This window comes from Elephas maximus, chromosome 24, assembly GCF_024166365.1.
Source record: "Elephas maximus indicus isolate mEleMax1 chromosome 24, mEleMax1 primary haplotype, whole genome shotgun sequence".
NCBI lineage: Eukaryota > Metazoa > Chordata > Mammalia > Proboscidea > Elephantidae > Elephas > Elephas maximus.
Genome location: NC_064842.1, coordinates 32,343,465 through 32,362,901, shown reverse-complemented (window position 1 = coordinate 32,362,901; position 19,437 = coordinate 32,343,465). Strand labels below are relative to the sequence as shown.

At 43.4% G+C, this 19,437-nt stretch overlaps 1 long non-coding RNA gene across 2 annotated transcripts in view; it reads right to left on the bottom strand.

The window, feature by feature from the left end:
- Window positions 1–19,437, bottom strand: part of LOC126066981 (uncharacterized) — a 56,454-nt gene that overhangs the window by 26,668 nt on the left and 10,349 nt on the right. Inside the window, exons 3-4 of one of the 2 annotated variants that reach the window (XR_007515299.1) lie at window positions 7,770–7,887; window positions 1,715–6,635 (exon numbers count right to left, since the gene is read on the bottom strand). This is a non-coding gene — a long non-coding RNA (uncharacterized LOC126066981). Of the gene's footprint in view, window positions 1–1,714; window positions 6,636–7,769; window positions 7,888–19,437 lie in introns of those variants that run through there. The other variant, XR_007515301.1, reaches the window with a different exon arrangement.

Genomic DNA, 19,437 nt, shown 5'->3' with positions numbered 1-19,437 from the left:
TAAATAAAAGCTGTTGAATTATATCAAACTGATTTTCCAATGCAAAGAAAAATCCAGCCACTTTCGGTGGACCATGTTTTGCTACCCTTTTTCATGGATTATAATATGCCTCCATTAAAAGAACCATTGTATAATGTTTCAGCGTCAGTTTCATAAGGGAAAGGTTGGTTTTGCTTGGTTGAACATTACGTATCTAGTACCTAGACTACTTTCTTGCCCAAATAAAGTATTCAACAAATAATTGTTAAATGCGTGAATAAATTAAAGAAAAACAACACATTATCATCCAAAGTAGTTGTAAGAGTAGATCTGGGTTGCAACATCATTGTTGTAGGTAAAAAATGACTCAAACTAGAAAATATCAGCAGTGCAAACAACACTGGTTCTTGAGTATTTCTTTTTTATAAAGAAATACACTGAGAAAAAGCTCAAGAAATGGTAGGAGAGGAGTCTCACTGTTTCCTAGCAGACTAAAAAATCACAATCACCTACTTCAAGCCCCACCTCTGCTTTGACTTAGTTAAAAGAGTTCTGCTTGGAGCGATCTATAATGACCTGTATCAGAGCTTTTGCAGATAAGGCATGTTTCTTCCATGGGGCCCATTGCTTAGCTTATGACAGTGTCAGAATTTATATATTGAAAGTAATACAATTGCATTCCTTTGAAACATACTGAAATTCAATCTTAGTCTTTCCAGGAAATTTTCTTTATCATTTTAGGATGACTTGTACATGGGCAGGTAGAAAACCATGAGTAACCTAAGGCATAAGCTTAGAGAATTTATCTTAACATAGCACAAATTGTTGCTACCATACATCTTTGTGCATATCATATATGGTCTTGAACTGTTATTTACCCTTTGGTATAAAATATTGCCCTGCCCATGGCTCTGGGACACACCTTCAACTGGGCATGCCTGACTCATGAGGAATCCCAGAAGGGCAGGAAAGAATTTAAAGAGATTACATTTTCATTATAGCTTTTTCACTTCTGATCAAAACACAGTCACTCATGAGAGAAAATCTTTAGCCACAATGTCTTTGAGCTCATGGAAGAAAAACCCAACTTGTATCCAAAAGAAATAAAATAGGAGCCTGGCTCTTCTTCAAAGTATTGCCAACATCACTTACCATATCTCTGAGGTTAATGAAAAATCGCATCATCTGTGCGTTCTCTAGAAACAGGTTTCTGAGATAAGATCGTTTGAGAAAACCTTACATGGAGAACTGTTGACTCTACCATTTGTTTTCCTTCTATTCTCATGCTGTGATTGTAAACTTTGCTTGCTTGATAAGGGCCCTTCATGTGAAGGAGCCATAGATAATATCCTTATAAGGTCTCTGGCTCAGACTCAAATGATAAATCATGTCAAGATAAGGAAATCATTGGTTCTTTAAAGTTGAAAAGAAGACGTGATTAAAAATGTCATTTGGCGGAAATATGAGAAAGTTTCCTATAATCAGTTACCCAAAATAAACCATATTATTTAGTGGATGTCTGCAGTGAGACAACCTAACAGATAGATGTTTAAGAAATGAAGTAAACCCCAAAATATCTCAAACATTGACATGCTTGCAAAAACCGAGTATTGTTTTAGGATGAGGGAGTGAGACACATATGTTTATTTTTAAAATATATTATGGGACAGATGTGTTTTCTATGTAGTGTAGAAATAAATGCTATGAATATTTACTTTAAGGCCAGGAGAGAAAATATAAGATGAACTCTACGTAAAATCAGTATTTTGAACTATAAAGAAGGCAATTCGTATGGAAAAGAAGTCTCTTTCAAAACCACAATATGACAAACGAAAATCACGGCTAAACTGTCCTGAAAGATATAAAAGAGAAGGGAAGAATTGTGCCCATTCAGACTCAAATGCATTTTGTTGCAATTTCACCCTAGAATATAAGGCAGATGTCTACTGTGGAAGGAGCAGTAACTCCCTGATGCAGGAGCACCTCTTCTTTCCTCCCCTCCCTGTCTGCTTCCCCAAATACCTTGTACCTCTTGTCCGCCAAAAGATGTTTAGTTCTCGAGGAAGTCAAGATTGGAGAAAGCCCACCAGGGTCACCAGGATAGAGACTGAAATGTGGGAGAACCACCCAACAGGAAAATGATTCCACAGCGTCTTCTTCTGGAGGCTGGGGTGAAACTAGGACCGAGGTTAACTTCTTGACAAGGTAAACGGGCTGAGGGTAGGTTAAGAATCGAGAACTGGAGGGGCTTTATACAAAGTAGAAGTTCTCACTCTTCATTTCTTCCTCCCAGTCTGGCAAGCATTCCTGAGAATCAGGCAGACAGCAGCTGAAAGGCCTGTTTGACATCCCTCAAGAGCACCAGGGTGGTACCTACTGTTTGGGGCAGGCCTACTTCAGAAGTCACAGTTGAGGGTCCTGGGCTCATATGCCCTGAACTGAGGCCAAGTACTTTGGGTCATTGGAGAAGATTCCTGGTGGCTGAAGAACTCTGTTTATGTTCTTCTTTGCCTTGTTCTGCTGCTATAGCCTTGGCCTGTGTTGACATATTCACAAAGCGGAGTTTCTGAAGAGACAGAGAAGGGGCCTCCGGTGCATGAGTCTTCTGTGTTAACATTGTTCTGGCACTTCCACATGTGGGGGAAGGCCCAGCTTTAGGGAAGAGGGGCAAAATACAAGGACTTACCTGTCAGCTGCCTTAGTGGTGAGTGTGACAGAACTCTACACGCAAGCAGAAAGGTGGGAAGGCTTGGAACAGGGATAACTTTTAGGCTCAAGAAGGGGGAAGCAAAAAGGGGGTGCCAGCTATAATCCTCCCTCACCTTGGAGTCCTACACACTGCTCAGGAGCGACTTTCTCTCCCGGCTTTTTTCTTCTCCCCTCTCCTTGCTCCCATCAAATCCTAGGCTGCCTAGTGGACAGGAGGACGTGCATGCGTGTGTGTGATTGGAATGTATACACGTAGGTACGAGCAGGTGTGTGTGCACGTGTGCATGTGAACAACCATGTGTGCATATGTACATGAGTATGTGTGTGACTGAGCATGTGTGCACCTGTGTATAAGTGAGCATATGTGCATGAACAAGCATGTGTGCAAGTGTTCATGAGCAAGTGTGTGTGCACATATGCTCGTGGGTAGGTGTGTGTGTGCACATATGCTTGTGGGTAAGTGTGTGCGCACATGTGCATGAGTGGGAATGTGTGTACGCATGTGTGTGAACAGGTGCATATTGGTGAGGGGTGGGTGCTTGGAAAGGGGTTGCACAGTATGTTTACGTTTGGAAGGAGGAGAATGGCCACAGTTGATTCACTGCTGGGTCTTTATTTTTTCTCACCTGGGAGTCCAGGGTAACTTCATTCTTTGACTACCACCCCTTACCTTACCCAGTGTCACTCTCCTCCCCACCTTCCATGAGCTTAAGCATTGTTGCATCTCCCTTATTTAATACAATGCCTAGAAGATAAGGTGTTCAGTGAATATAGGCTTGTTGAATGAACGAATGAGTGAGCGAATGAATGAACAAGTGATTGAATTAATGCTAAATGAAGAAGACAGGCTGTGCTTCTGGAAAACCTGTCATATCCTCCAGCCTCTAGCAAAGGCATTAGCCAGGGGTGGGGGGAGGTATGTTTGACCAGCCCAGGCTAGAGGGGCCTATTTTCCTATCCTTTGCAGCCGCAAGAAAGCAGCCGTGCTGGCTGTCAAGCTAGAGGGGAACCCAGGGGCTCATGAATCCATACCTGGCCACACAGCAGCCTGGCCCTGCCCTGCCACTCCACGCTCCTATGTGGTCACAGAGCTGTGTGCCCCATGGTGTCCTTACCAGGGGCAACACAGTGTGTTCTGGTGACCTGGATGTAACTTGTGCCACCAGCCCTGTCAGAGCAGAATTTGAGGTGTTAAGAAAATAGAAGGTAAAAAACATGCCCTTGTCTCAATGTTGGCACCCTGGTGGTGTAATGGTTAAGAGCTCAGCTGCTAACCAAAAGGTCAGCAGTTCAAATCCACCAGCAGCTCCTTAGAAACCCTATGGAGCAGCTTTACTTGGTCCTATAGGGTCACTATGAGTTGGAATCAACTTGACAACAACAGGTATGGTTTTTTTTGGTTTGTCTCAATGTTAGACACAGGAAACCAAGCCACATAAAGGCTGAGGAATTATAAGTTATAGCTCTGTCCTGGCAAATATTGGACTAAAAGATGAATGGAATAGATTAAAGATGGATTCAAATAATGCCCTAGATTCTAAATGTTGATGAGAGGAAAGCACTCGGGGTAATCAGGGCTGCATTTCTCTGTTTTTCCTCTGGCTCCGCGAAAATGTGCTTGATCTAAATAGCTATGAATAGGACTAAATAGGTATCAGTTTAGAACTTCCCCTCCTGATAAAGCACCTTCCTTTTTCACCCCGGGTCCCCGGCCCTTTTTTTTCTGGATGGTGAAAGCAGGATTCCTCTTTTCTGGGCAATACCATTGTCAAAATTGGCCAGGTCCAGCAAATGGGCCCTGCCAGCCCTTGCTCATCAAATTCCACGTGCAGTGCTGGTGCAGGGGCTGAATAGTGATGGCAACGAGCTCTAGCTAAATCCTAGGAATAATCGCTTAGTGGCTGAGGCTTGTCCCCACTCTGACCCCACAGGCTTCCCTTTCCCAGTCAAGGTTGTGCCTCATTCGCCTGTGTCCAGAGCCCGCCACAGTGCTCAGACGCGTCAGTGACATATCTCTGTTATTTAATGCTGCTCCTCCAGCGCCACTCTCCCCGCGGCCCGGGCCCCTGCTTCAGGGGTTGCACCTCCTCCGGGGCACTTCCATCCTTGCAGAACATCTTTGTGCCACACCCCAGTCTCTCAGGGTAGCCCTCCCCTCCACCTCAGTCACATCACCAGAGCTGGAGCTAATGTAGCCCCTGGTGGGAATATTGGCGTTTTAACAGGGACCCAGTGAAGATTTGTCTGAGGACAGAGGAATGGCTGGAGCTATATTTTAGAGAAATGAGTCTAGACATTGTGTAAAGTTCAGAGAAAGAAGAGTGAGAAGTAGCAGAGAACAGTGAGAAAGCTACTGTATTAGACCAGACATGAAATAATGAGGGCAGCAGCTACCATGACTGTGTGCCTTAGTGCACATTTGTCGATGCCAGAATCTACCAGCTTCCTCTGTTTGGAGAACTTGGCACTGGATCCAGCCTTCCCTAGGTAGAGGACAGAATTTGCTTTCCCATCTCCTTCACACCTAAGGTGCAGCCCAAGACTTACGTCCCCCCCCCGACCAGACATCCACGCAAAGGAGGAAGCAGGTGCCTGGAAGAGGCCCCTTTGTGGCCAGGGTGTAGAGTGGAATAGAAAGAGAGCAGGATTTCACAGCCAGTGGCAGAGGCCTGGAGGGTTTACAGTGAGAGGTGTGGTCTCTGCCCAGCGGGGTTCACACAGGGTCTGCGCTGGAGTAACCTGGTTGTGGAAATGCCAAGCCTGAGTTCTTTGGCTTTCTCAGAGGGTCCTATGATTCTCCTAATATCTGTTAATGTGTTCCTTTTCTGCTTAAAACAGCTAGTGTGGGTTCCATTTTTGCAATCCTGATTAATACAAGAAGCTATTGAAAGAGTTTGATGAAAGTGATTATGTTGATGCTTGAACAAGATAGTGAATTCAAAAAGGACCCTACTTTGTCTTCCTGATGACCCCTACAGTACTTAGAACTTAGCAAGTATTTCATACGTAGGTATGAAGACATACTAATTGAAGACCTCCTGAAAGTTATAAAAGACCTTCTGAGTTTTAAAGCCAGATTTAGCACAACTTGTACAAATGCTCAGTGTCCTCCAGGGCTCTAAGCCAAACGAGGCATCCTTCAGGGTAAGTAATCTTACCCCATAGAAACCCATTTTCTCCTCTGAAAGTCATGGGCTCTTGGACAAGGGCACTGTTCCAGACAGACTGAATGGTTCCGGAAGCCAGGGAGGCATTATCACCCCAACAGAAACTGAATTGATCTGTATGACTTTATCCAATTGTGTGAATTAGAGAAAGAATTTAGCACTAGGGATGTTCAAATTGAATCCTTCATTCGCCTGAACAACTTGGGCAATTTTCAGTTTCATTTCCTGTTTTGTTTATCTCCAGAAGAAAAGAAAATAAGACAGAAATGTCTTCTGCAGAGCTAAGGCCAGGAATGTTCATATTAGAAGTCATATTTCCTCACCTGGCCCCGCGGTGACCTCTGGTCTATGGGTAATACTTGCGGCTCCAGGAAAGATGAGGGTGGGCGGGCACTGCCGTGGGAGGACTGTGAGCTTGAGGGCATTTAATTTCACAGCATTGAGGCCCATCTCCAGAGCTGGTGAGTGACTCTTTCCACCCTTGCTCTTTGCAGAGTCCTCTGTGGGAGATACGTTACCCCTTCCCTGCGGAGAGGGAAGGATGTCTTCTCTTTATCCGACTCTCCTTTGCTCTGCTTGGGGAAATGGTGCAAGGACTAGGAGAAGCAGCAGCTCCAAGAATAAGTCGTGGGACTGCAGGGTCGACATACCCAGACACTGACTTTGCAGGCTGTGGAGTAGGAGTGCTTAGAGGCTTCCCCAAGATGCCTGCATCCTGGGGCCCACAGCCAGGGTGGTAGGGGCCACCTCACAGGGAAGCAGTGGGACACAGCAGCCAGTCTAAGGAAGGAAAGATGCAGAGGCTAGCTGTCAAGATAAAGAAGGGTCAGGGAACAAAAACACAGAGCTTCCCATACAATAGCCTCGGCCTTTAGTCTTAGCTTTCTTTAAAATACTTAAGACAAACCCTGCATCGTTGCTTCATCAACCTTTTGTAACAATCGTGGCTGTTTCACATAACAACACGAATCTGCTAACAGGCTTTACTTGGAACTGAACAGGGAGAGGGGGCAGCTACCTAGCATTCAAATCTATAACGTATCCATTTTAAAGCCGTGGTGTTACCTGCCTTTGAAATTCTTAAAGGTCAGTGATATCACTAAAGAGAAAATGTAGTGAGTTGGTGTTTCATTTTCACTGAAAAGTCTATTTGGGTGACCTTAGTTCTTTTTTTGTTTTGTTTTTAAATAATTTTATTGTGGTAAAGTATATATAACAAAACATTTTAATTGTACAATTAACCATTTCTAATTGTGGAATTGAGTGACGTGAGTTACGTTCACCATGTGATACCATCACCACTATCTATTTCCAGAAGTTTTTTTTATCACTCCAAACAGAATCTCAGTACCCTTTCAGCAATAAATCTCCATTTCTCCCCCAAACTAAACCCACTGTTGTCCAGTCTACTCCGACTTAGAGCGATGCCTCCAGCCCCTACAAATAAGCTTTTGTCTCTATGCATTTCCCTGTTCTAGAGATTTCCTTAGCTCTTTTTCTGCACCAGTTAATAATAATAACTATCTATATTGTTTTCTTCCTAGTCTTAGTCTGGAAGCTCCGCTAAAACCTGTTCAGTATCATAGCAACTGACAGTTGAATAGTGGTTGTGCGTGAGGTGTATTGCCCAGGAAACAAACCCAGTCCTCTCACATGGAAAGGGAGAATTACAACAAATGTTGTATTATGTTCCATTATGCATGGGGTGGCCATGAGTTGGGAGTCTACCAGATGGCAGCTAATAAGAACATATAGCTTTACAAGTTAAATATCTCCCCTAAACATTATCCTACTTCTTATTGAACCCGTGGGATAGTGTTTTTTATTTTCCTACTTTACAGATGAGCAAACTGGGGCAGGGGTGGTGAAGCCACAGGCCTTATAGCAGAAAGCAGCTGCGAGGGTTGTGCTTACCTCTGACCCTGGATCCCCTTCTTCGTTCTGTGCTGTGATCTCCTTACATGGCGGTAAGCCTCTATCCCACAATCCCAGCTTCAGTTCCACCATGGAATTAAGGTCAATATCTTCTCACCTGCAGTGAAGACACAGAAAAATTCCAGTAAAAAGTAACAAAATACATTCAAAACTGATAAATGTGCCCAATCTGGGGAAACAGACAGGAAAGCGTTTTCTTCCCCTCGTGCTGGCAGCTGCACTTGGCTTGTCCTTGCGTTCTCCTAGCACTGTACTTGGTACAAAGCTGCTGCTTGTGTTTTGTTGAATGAAATAACACGAGTAAACCCCTACTCTGCAATTGACTGGCTGTGTGACTTTTTTCAAATCGCTTACCATATGCCCATATCAGCATCCTCAACAGAGCAATGGGAATAGGAAAAAGTACTGCACTAATACGTATCGTTTTGGTTATAAGTGCTACTGAAATGCTTAATGCTGTGATTAAGGAAGTAACCCAAGTAAGCAAAAGCCTGTTCTGTACGCATGAAAGAATCCAGCCCCTCTTTCTATTCATACTAACCCAGGTGGATTTCCAGGGACTCCCAGTAGGATGTTTTCATAACTTGGCTCAAGAGGCTATTAGATGGGACTTTAGGACATTATCCCCTACTTGCCAGTCTACATTTTTCACAGAAACCCAGAGTGATATTTTAAAAAACAGAACCGAGACGGAAACCCTGCAGGTCCTAAACTTCTAGAGCACTGCAGACATCTAGCTTTGACTGAGAGTGGATCTTCACCCTGTTTGTTTTTCTTATTGGTATTGCGTGGTAGGAGAAGTGTGTTATCCTCCAAACACAGCTGGCTTTTCTTGGAGAGAGCTGAGGGAAAACTGAGCTGTGACTTAGGGAAAACACAATGCCTTTGTGTCAAGATGCAACAGGTAGAGCTCCCTGTGGTAAATCTAGCTGCAATCTGTCCAAACAGGCTTGCTCTTGTTTTGCCACTCTGGGCTAATATTTCCTTAAATAAAAAGCATAGGATTTGCATAGAGCTCTTCTGTTGCCTTTCTTCCTTGTTCCTTTCCTTCCTTCTTGCAAGATGGGGTAGGTTTCTCATTTTTTAATGCCTTTTGTTCACTGGAATTTTTTTTTTATATCTTCACTGTAGGAGAGATGATATTGGTTTTAATCACATTATTAAACTGCAGCTGGGATTGCTGTATTGAGAATTTCTTTCCTTCCTTTCTTCCTTCCTTCTTTTTCTTCTTTCTTTCCTCTCTTCCCTCTTTCCTTCCTTCCATTCCTCTTTTGTTTTTTCCTTTCTTCCTTTAACCATATTAACTAGTATATAAATGTCCTGTTAAAGACTGATTCCAAGTCCGTTTTTAGATCCGTTCAGATTTCCTAAAGCCAGACAGTGATTCACTATGTTAATGAGTTAATCTCATTAAGTTTTTCTCTCTGCAGGAACTGTGGGACTAATCCCACACCTAGAAGCTTCTTTTGGCAGAGGGCAGGGGTGGGAGGGACAGCCTGGTCCTCTGAGGTGGGATTTATTAGCATGGGAGCCGCTTTGGTGGGAAGGATGACTGCTGGTCTCACGAGGAGAGCAAAAGAACATGCTCCCCACTGGGTAGGACTTTTTCTTCAGGTGATGATAGGCGAAGACGGCAGCTCTTTGACCAAAGAGCAGATTGCAGTTATGGGTCTGAGATATTGCTAAAAAGTGAACTAAATCTCTGTGGGATGATGGGAATTAGAGGAACAGACTTCAGTTATCATCATACACTCCAAGCAATAACTGCTACTAATTTAAACTTCTTATAAGGGAGTCCCATTTAGAGTTTTCCAACAGGATTTACTTCTTACTCATTAGAATAAAGTTTTTTCACTAATGTCCTGCATTTTATAAGAGTTTACAGTTTACAAAGGATTTTCACTTATTTTATCTTAATAAATCTTCAAAATAATCTTGTGAAATAGCTATCATTTCTACTTTTCCCTAGCCCGTATTATGAGACCATACAATCTAGAAGCAAAAAAAAAAAAGGAGTCCCATTAATGGTGATAACTAAGGTTTTCCTGGTTTTTATTTATAATTCATTATTTCCACTTATTATTTTAGGACCTCCAGAATTTTCCTTATGCTACCCCTTGGCTTAAAATCTCCTTCCAAACCCAACATCCAACCACACAGTGGACAGGGTGAATTGGCATTCATGCTTTATCTCACTTTACTTTTTTGTGCGTCTTCCTGAATGACAGGGGCTGGGAAGAGGAAAAACACATTTTACAGACTCTCTTGCAGCCAGGTTTCTGGATGGTTCATTTATGATGAACGTGCACAGTTTGGAAGGTAGAAGTGAGATGGGAGCTGCCTGCCTGTGGCTCAGCTGCAGAGCCAAGAGGTACAGCCCTGGCAATGCTGGGCTTTCTGAATCAGCATTCCTGTGTCCAGACATTAGCTTTGGTGGTGTAGAGAAGCGACCGTGACTGAGGTGGGTTCTTGATGACTGGAGGGCACTCTGGTGATGTATTTTTTAATTTAACCCTCCTGATGCTGGCCTCTTGATTTCCCACTTCCTTAGCAGAGGTAGCACTTATCTCTGGTGGGCCAATTTGTTGTTGTTCTGGGAGTCATCCTGTCCTTACTAATTCCTGAGATTGAATCCTTTCTGCTTAAAATAGCTACAATATTTTCAGATTCATGCAACTGACCCTGACTGATGCTTTCACTTTCTTCCTGGGTCAGCCATGTCTGAGAGTTCCCACAGTATTCATGCCTCTTAGAGTCACAGCCATCTTACCTTCCCAGTAACATTGACCATATTTCCTAAACTTTCTTTTGCTCCAGCCCTTGTAGTGACCCCTACAGCTAAAACTTCTAATGCCCATGAAAACCCCTTGCTGCTTCCACTGCTGTTGAAAGCTGAAGGCCACTGAAGGTCTACTTGCTTGGTATGCCTACTGGAAGTTCCTCTGCAGAAGCCATCCATATTTTGGCACCTTCAATATGGCATCATGTGGGTCATCTCTGGTAGATGGAGAAGGATCACTCCAGGATCACTGTGCTACAATGCTGCTTCATGCTTCTGATAGTTCTCAGAAACTATTGTTTGTATGTGTTCTTCAACTTCACTTGGAGCTTCCAGTCCCTACTACTTGGCCCAAACTTCGCTAATTAAATAATTCATTTCACATGCATTTGTTGGGCACCTATTATAGGGTGGGTATGGTGCTGCACTTAAAATCCTCTGTTTATTCTGACAACTGACCCTTGTCACCACATCCAATCTGTGTCCATGATACTGTTTTCTCTTTTCCTAGTGAATGTGCCCTCTGGGGAACTCCTTCACCTGTCATGCAAAGACTGCAGGCCTGCCCGGCAATCTGCCGGGGGTGCCTGGAACCTGAGGAGAATACTACTAGTCCAGCTTAGGCTTTCTCTGAGAGGAGGAGGTAGAGGTTGGGAGGTGACTTGGGAGGATATCTGGGGGTGCCGCCTCATTGGTTTCTCTCAGAGTGACCTCCCCAAGCTCACAGACACTTGTCCAAGGCATTAATGGAGTGGATTCTATGAAGGGTGTTCCCGCTAAGGAAGGAATATTCTCAAAAGTGTATCTTAAGAATTTATTACTTTTGCTGACTTGCTTCAATATCCTGAAACTTTCTTTTGCAGAGCTTTTTCTGGAATCCATCAAGTATTTACTCCATCATTAGCAGATGAAAAAAATATACCCAGTTGTTCCATAACAAAGCTTGTTTCCTTGAAAGTTTAAATCCCTCAGTATTTTAGTTAAAATATTACATGCGTTTAACCCTTTGAAAACTTTCCCTATCTCATTAATGATATATCCTTTTAGATATAACTCATAGAACCACAGAAGAAATTTTTGTGCTTAAATTGTTCACAAAGTCCATGGCACATGTATATTGAAAACAGCAAGAGAAAATGAGAGGAAATTTTTCAAAAAAAATTTGGGGATTTTTTGAAGAAAATATCTGGAGATTTCTGTATGGTAGAAAAGTCTTTGGAACTTTTGAGGGAAAAATGAGATTTTTAGTTTAAAAAAAAATTCAAAGAGTATTGTTTACTCAGTTTCAAAAAGTGTCCTTTAGTGCTGAGACCCCTAAGAAAGCAAATGTGATATTTCCAAGGTTAGGAAAGGAGTAGGCAGGATAGTTTAACAAGCAAGCCATTCACAGCTAAGAGGTATCAGAGTTGGCTACTGGCTACTTGCTTCTACTGAGACCCAGAAACTGAGTCAAAACGGTAGTCAAACAATAGTGAAAAATCACAAAATATTTCACTGAAAGCATCCAACTTTGGCACAAAGAGATTGTTTAGTTTTTAAATATGCAAGTCTGGAGGAAATTTTATGAGGCCTGTATCTCTCTCTTTCTCTCTCTGTCTGTGGTAGGTTTTAAGATTTTCTCTTGGCACTTATGAGATTTTATAGATAGACAGATGATAGAGAGAGAGAGATTAGATAGATAGATAGACAGACAGACAGATAGATAGATAGATAGATGATAGACAGACTGAGGTCTCTCTTTTCTTCTGGAAAATTCTTAAGCATTACTTTTGCAAATATTTTCTCCCACGAATCCTCTGTTCTCTATCTCTAGAGCTCATTGAATAAGTATTGGTGCTTCTAGATTTAACTTCAATATCCCTTAAATTTTCTTTCATATTTCCTTTTTCTTCATTTCTTTGTGATGCATTCTGCAATATTTCCTCAGTTTGATCTTCCTGTTCACAAACTCACTCTTGAACTCCAGCAAGATGAATATTTAGGTCATCTGTTGAGTTTTGTTTGAATAACTATATTCCTCATTTCCAAAATTTCTAATTTATTCTTTTTTCTCAGCCATCAATTCATGTTTAATGGTTGCTATTTCCTCCTTTGTTTTATTGAAGACTTGAAACATTTTTCAGACTTTGGTATCACTACAGTTTTCTTATGTGTAAAATTGTGTCCTTTGTTGACACTTACTGCCTATCTCTCATGGTGCTGGTCTTCCTGGGTTATGTCTCACTCATGGATTGGGATGTGAGGGCCCCTGGTGGAATGATCTCATGTGGCTTCAGCCTGGACCCTGGGGAGACATGACTCTAGGCTCCCACAAGCTATGGAGAACAATGCTCTAGCCTAGCCACATCTGGGTGGTTTGCTTCTGGACCACAAGACACAGCCCCTTCTGATTCCACCTGGGCATAGGGGCCTCATCCCCTGCCCTGTGTCTGCTCCCGGCCTGCTCCATTTTGTGAATATGGATCAGGCCCACACTTACAGTTATGGGCTTCCTCTGCCTCGATCACTTAGAGAGACTGCTGTATTTCTTATCCGCAGAGACCATGGCTGTCTGCTTATAAATGTATTTTTAAAGGTATTTCTTCTATGTGTTGGAGCAGAAAGGAACTGAAAGCATGTGCTCAATCCAGCATCTGGAACCTGATATCTATTTAGGCAATTTCTCAGGAGAGGAGCAGGAATGGAAGGGAAAATCATGTGAGAACAAAGAAAGGGAAGGAAGCTATTTTATTTTCTTCACCCCATCCATTACCTGAAGCTTAGCAGAACCAGTAAATACTTAATAAATGGTTGAGAGGCAATAAAGGAATTGGTTGTCCATTAACTTATTCATTCATTTGGCACTGTGATAGACTATGAGGATGCGACAGTGAGTCTAGGTTGGCTGAGTCTCTGCGCTCTTAAAGCATATGTTCAGATGGTGATGATAAACACCAATCAAATAAGCACTCAAGTTTATAATTACAGCTATGACGTGTGCTGCAAAGAAAAAGGCATAGAGCTATCAAGTCGATTCCGACTCATACTGACCCTATAAGACAGAGTAGAACTGCCCCATAGAGTTTCCAAAGAGCGCCTGGCTATATGGAGCTATAGGAAATGTAAAAGACAGACAAACAGACATAATTTAGTCTGACAGGGCTAGGGAAGGCTTTTCTGAGGAACTGGTGTTAGGGTTGAATAGAAAGCAGTAGCAGGAAGAACAGCACCAGCACGGGAAACAGGCACCCCCCACCCTGGGCAGGAAGTGATGAGACCCCCGTGTGAACTGAGGAAGGTCTGTATGACCGGACTGCAGCAGGTGACAAACAGAATGACTGAGATGAGGTGGGAGAGGTTTCAGGGGTCAGTGGGACAAGGAAAGGCAGAATACCCCTCAGAGTGTAGGAAGAGGCAGTGGGTTGGAGCACCTGAAGATTACAGATCCCAATGTAGCTTCCGCCATCTTTTATATTTTGGTAACGATTTTGGTTATGTATCCTGAGGAAGGTGGCAGTGGTGGTTCTGTGGTAGACTTCTGGGTGGCAGGACCACGCGGCTTTTAGTTCTGTTGTGCATGGTGTCATCATGAGTTGGGCTGACTTGACAGCAGCTAGCAACAATAATAAGCATGCCCTTATTCATAAAACCATTCTATTCTGTGTAGTTAGTGACATGTTTCTAACATACATTGTTTCACAGTTTCTAAATTTATAACAAAAAATCAAATGTAAGCAAAGTTGTTGTAGGTTTCCTTAGAAATGAGGTAGACAGCTGCCTTCTGAACTTCCAGAACCACTTTGGAGCCCCTGATAAAATGTGAATCTAGTATTGAGGTTAATAATGTTATTTTGGTGTTGCTGAGTAAGAAAGTTTCTCTTCCTAAGGCATATGTAAATGTTTGGAGCTAATAACTCCTACCAAATTTAAGCCCTAAAAAGATAAGTTTGGCTTAATGCCCACAGATTCCGTAGACTCAGGCTCTTGAATACTGTTTAGGAAAACCAATTCTAAGATAAGAGGTCATCACTAAAAATGAAGATTCCAGAGGCTTCTGAGTTTACATTTGTAATTATTAGCGAATATCCCTAAGCAGACAAATGTTGTTGTTAGTTGCCATTAAGTCTGCTCAGACTCATGGTGACCTTATCTACAACAGAATAAAGCATTGTCCAGACCTGTGTCATCTCATGATTGTTGATATGTTTGAGTTCATTGTTTCGATCATAGTGTCAGTCCGTCTCATTGAGGGTTTCCTTCATTTTCACTGACCCTCCACTTTACAAAATGATGTCCTTTTCTAGCAATTGGTCTTTCCTGTTGAGATGTCTGAAGTAAGCAGCCAAACTCTCTCCATCTTCACTTCTAAGGAACACTCGGGTTATCTTCTAGGACCGATTTGTTTTTGTTACTGGCAGTCCAGCATGTATTCAATATCATTCACCAACAACACAATTTGAATGCAAAGCAGGTAAATTTCCCAAGCAGATAAATATCTGGGGGAAACATAGACACAATGCTCATTTAGCAATATCATATCCATAATCAATATCAAAACACCAGAGATGTCAGAAATGACTGAGTAAAGGACACAATTGTCAAGCCCCCTCGCCACGTTTTGAGGCATTGCCAGAAGATCCAGAGTTAGCTCTGATTGAGGCCTCCCACCTCCCCGACTTGAGAGTCCGGACCAGCATGCGATGGCTGACAGATGGACCTTGCTTAAGTCTCCCGCCCACTCCACCCTCTGACATCTTGCCAACTCTTGATCTTCCCGAATAACTTACAGTTACACTCTACCTTACTGAAAGCCAGAAGTAGGCCAGGGGAAATAACCTACAGGGGTGGTTTTGATGGTCTTGCTCCAGGGGCAATCCACATAGAAGTTGTAATCAGAAGACCTGAGTGTGCAGCTGAGCTGTACCACATGTAAGTTGCATGACTTCATATAAGCTGTCTAATTACCTGGAGTTTATTTTCTCATCTTTGTACTCACCCTGCTGACTGGAAAGGGAATCAAAACGAGATAGAACATTAAATAAGTGTAAAAAATTTTAACAGTTACTATTCTGTAACAAATCAGCAAAAATGTTTTACTATAAAAATAGCTAACACCAGAGTTCCTCTTGGGAAGGGGCTGTCCTTATCCGAAAAGACGCCTTGGCAAGGGCTTGATAAAGAATGCAATTATTGGATCTGGTGTAGACTGGTACCAAGGCGTTGGATAGGAGAGCTGAATTACTCTACATGGTAATGATTTTGGAGTCTCAGGCTATGCAACAGGGAGGGGGGCAGAGAATAGTAGGGAGGGGAAAGAACAAGAGAAACTGGGGAGATGGCATGAAACACGAGTGCTGTGTGATATAATCCTCCCCCACCCTTCAAAATATTCTAAAAATTCTAACACATGTATCAATCCTTGGAGTGATTTTGTTGTTGTTGTTGCTGTGGAAACTGACTTTCCCATTACAGTTGATGTTTTCATTTATCATTTAATATTTGTTGAGCAGGTACTGTGTGCTAACACTGGCCAGGAGAAGACAAATATCTCCTCCCTACTCCAAGAATTGCAGAAACCTCAGGGAGGATGCTGGAATTCCCTTAGACATAGGGTTTGTGTTTCCACATTTAGACTTCAAGGAGCGGGACTGCCCTGGCTGGTATTAGGTTACACGACTTGTTCCATCTCCCTAAGGCAATGCTGAGATTGGAATGTAGATTTTATCTCCCCACTCAAAATAGATGGACTGGTCTCAAGAAGGGGTCAAGCCGGTGGCCAAGAATATGTTATATTTGGCTTAGAGTGTTAAAAAAAAATTGCGGCCCACATTTAGAAATTCGGAGATTTCATATAAAATCTGAATGTCAGGCATCTCTTGAAAAATAAGAAGCTGTGACAACCTGTGAAAATCAGTAGGCATTTGCCTGGAGCCACCCCTCCAGTGGGCTCAGCCTCTGCAGACTGCCGGCACCTGCTCCCTGTGTCTCTAGCACCAAGGCCGAGCAGTTGTTTATTGTTGACCAGGTTTCGTTGCTTTTCTTGTCATGGAGGACACTTCTCAGGGCCCATGTCGCCACTGACAGTGGGAAAACAAGAGTGACGGAGAGGCTGGGGTCTCAAGGAAAATGGGAGACAGCGTGTTTCTTTGAGAAAGTGCTGACTCCTCCTGCTTGTTCTATTCCCTTACTGCTTGTGGTGAGAGATTAAGACTCAGAGGAATCACTTACTTATGTTACTTGTCTGTTTCCTGCAGACATTTTGGTTTGTGATCCTGGTCTGGATTGACTTGATTCTAGCACTCATTTTCTTATTCATCACTCAGCAATCAAGTCCTTACTTTTTGTGACTTATCTTCCATTCCTCTTTTGAACTAATTTAAATCTCATCTTATTTAAAGTTTGTCTCTCCAAGCAGATTGTAAGTTTCATGAAGGAAGGAACTTTCCTCAGCATCCATCCATTTTCCAGCCCACCCTGGCTTTCTCTGCCCCTCAGTTCCTTGCCCAGGGGAAGCAAGGGTGGATGCTCAGGCCACTGGCCAGAGCTAGGCAGGCCCCACACCTGCCAGCAAAATCTACCTGGGCCACCAGCTGCATGAGCCGCTGTCCTTCCTTTTACATCTGGCTATCCCTGTTCTTTGCCCTGACTTGGCTTTCCTCCAACTTAGAAACAGGGTCTCTGAAGTTGGAATCAACTCAAAAGCACCCAGCTTCAAGGGTATCAGTATTTCAAATTGAGGTATAATTTATATCCAATAAACATAATTTACACACAGCTCTTAAATGTTGAAGTTGATGGGTTTCGGTCACCAGAGAATGGGATAACTGGGGAAGACGCTGATGTTTTACAGCAGGAGTGAAACATAGAATTACAGCAGCTTTAAGTCTTCTTTTGTTTCACCTAGGAAGAGCAGTGAAGGGTAAAGACGGTAAAGGCAGCATAGAAATTCAGTGCAGAGAGTTCACATAGATGTTGTCTGTGGGGACACAGGGATGGAAGGGCAGGCAGTTCTGGAAGAGGGGACCAGATTCCCAAGGTAGACAGGCTGGAGTGGGGAGCACAGAGCCAGGACCCCAGACCCGGCAGTCACAGCCCAGCCCATGCTGAAGCGACCTTAGCCATTAGTTTCTCCACCCTTTTCATTTTGCAGATAAGAAAACTGAGTCCTGGAAAGTCTGATTTGTTTGTACATGGTGATGGAGCTGCTTAGAAGGGGAGCGGGAATTAGAACTCAGTTCTTCAAAATCCTGGCGGTAATGACGGCTGCCTGGGAAATGTCTTAATTAAACTAACTTGCAAGATTTTATTGTATGTTCAGATTAGGGCTCCCCCCCACCCCCCACCCGCCACCTCCCAAGCTCTGAACGAGGCGTGTGTTTCATCAGAGAAAAAGGTCCATTGATGAGAAGCCTTGTGACTAACTGAAGATTACCAGTGTGAACAGGGAGATGGCTCCCACTCTCAGCCCCAATGGGGAGAGTTTGAAAAGAATGAAAAGCAATTGAAACAAACAAAAACCACGACAGTAAAGTCTTAGGAATTTGCACCATTAAATATTTTCCAAAGCGGCGGGGGGGCGGGGGGGGGGAGGAAGTTCTGCGTCAGCAGGCTAGATTAAAATCCCTTGAAGGATAGTAATGAGCAAAGAGAAAAGGAAAGGAAAGAAAAAGAAAAAAGAAAGCCCTAGACAAAAAGAAGGGCTCCCTGGAGGAAATGACAAGGGAACGAGGGCCCCTGGCAAGCAGCAATCGGAGATGCCTCAAGACAGCAGAAGGCGGAGGAAGAATGCAAAATGAACATCAAAGGAGCCCTACCTGGCCAGGCAAAGTGAGACAGAGGCCTCACAGCCCCTCAGAAAGCAATTTGTGACAAGGTGGATGCTAATAAGACTTTGCCTCTGCATACATTATTCATGACTTGGCGTTACTAGAAGTGCCCTCCTGCAGAAAATACCACTGCCAGGGAGATGATAACGCGGAGATGCTGGGGCCATTTCCGGTCGTCTACACCCCAGCCATCCTGTAAGGATTTCCTAATACCCAGGTGAAGGAGAAATATAGCCTCCTTGGTGAGGGTGATTAAAAATGGACAGGGGGGCAAGGCTGAGAGGTGAAGGATGACCATGAGGTCAAACAGTTTCTGGGAGTGAGTGAGGTCAGTGGGGAGTGAAGGGGGAAAGTTAATTTGTCCCTCTCTTGGCTTTTTTTTTTTTTTTGGCTTCTAGTTTGCTCCTTTGTGCCAACATGATAATGAGAAATAACGTAAAAGGAAACCCTCTTGAAAATACAAGTGTTCCTGAAAGGGAAGAATGATTAAGAGCCAGGCTTTAATTTTTGTTTGTTTTGTTTTGGGATAAGAGTGGTACTAAGACCTGGGGACTTTTGATTTCCAGGGTGATTTGGAGAGTCTTGGAAATTCTCAACAGTGAGTTGCAGACATGTCAAGAATTCAGACCCACAGAGCAGGTATACCTGTCTATCCTCTCTGTTCCATGGTTTTCATCAGCCCCCCTGGTGAAACCTGGAGGTTTGCCTTCTCTGGGCCAAACAACCTGAGTCTTTTACATTTTTTTCTGAAAAATAGAATTTGCTAGCCCCCCTCTAATTTTCATTGTTCTTCCCTGAATCATTCCCCTGATGCGTTCAGAGCTTCACTGTGTGGTGGCTTTGGGAAGAGCAGGACCCTACTCCTGCAGTCTCACCTCCCTGGTGAGCCTGGCAGCAGCCTGTGCTGTTCTGGTGGATAGCTGGAGCTGCTCTTTCCTGGGGGTACCGCCAGGCCTCCAGACCCTGCACCCTGCTCCTGAAGGCCGTAGACTGGTGGCATCCTGTGCTCCCTTCCACACCCATAACACTCGCCTCAACCCCTCCTCCATTTAACTTCATGTAC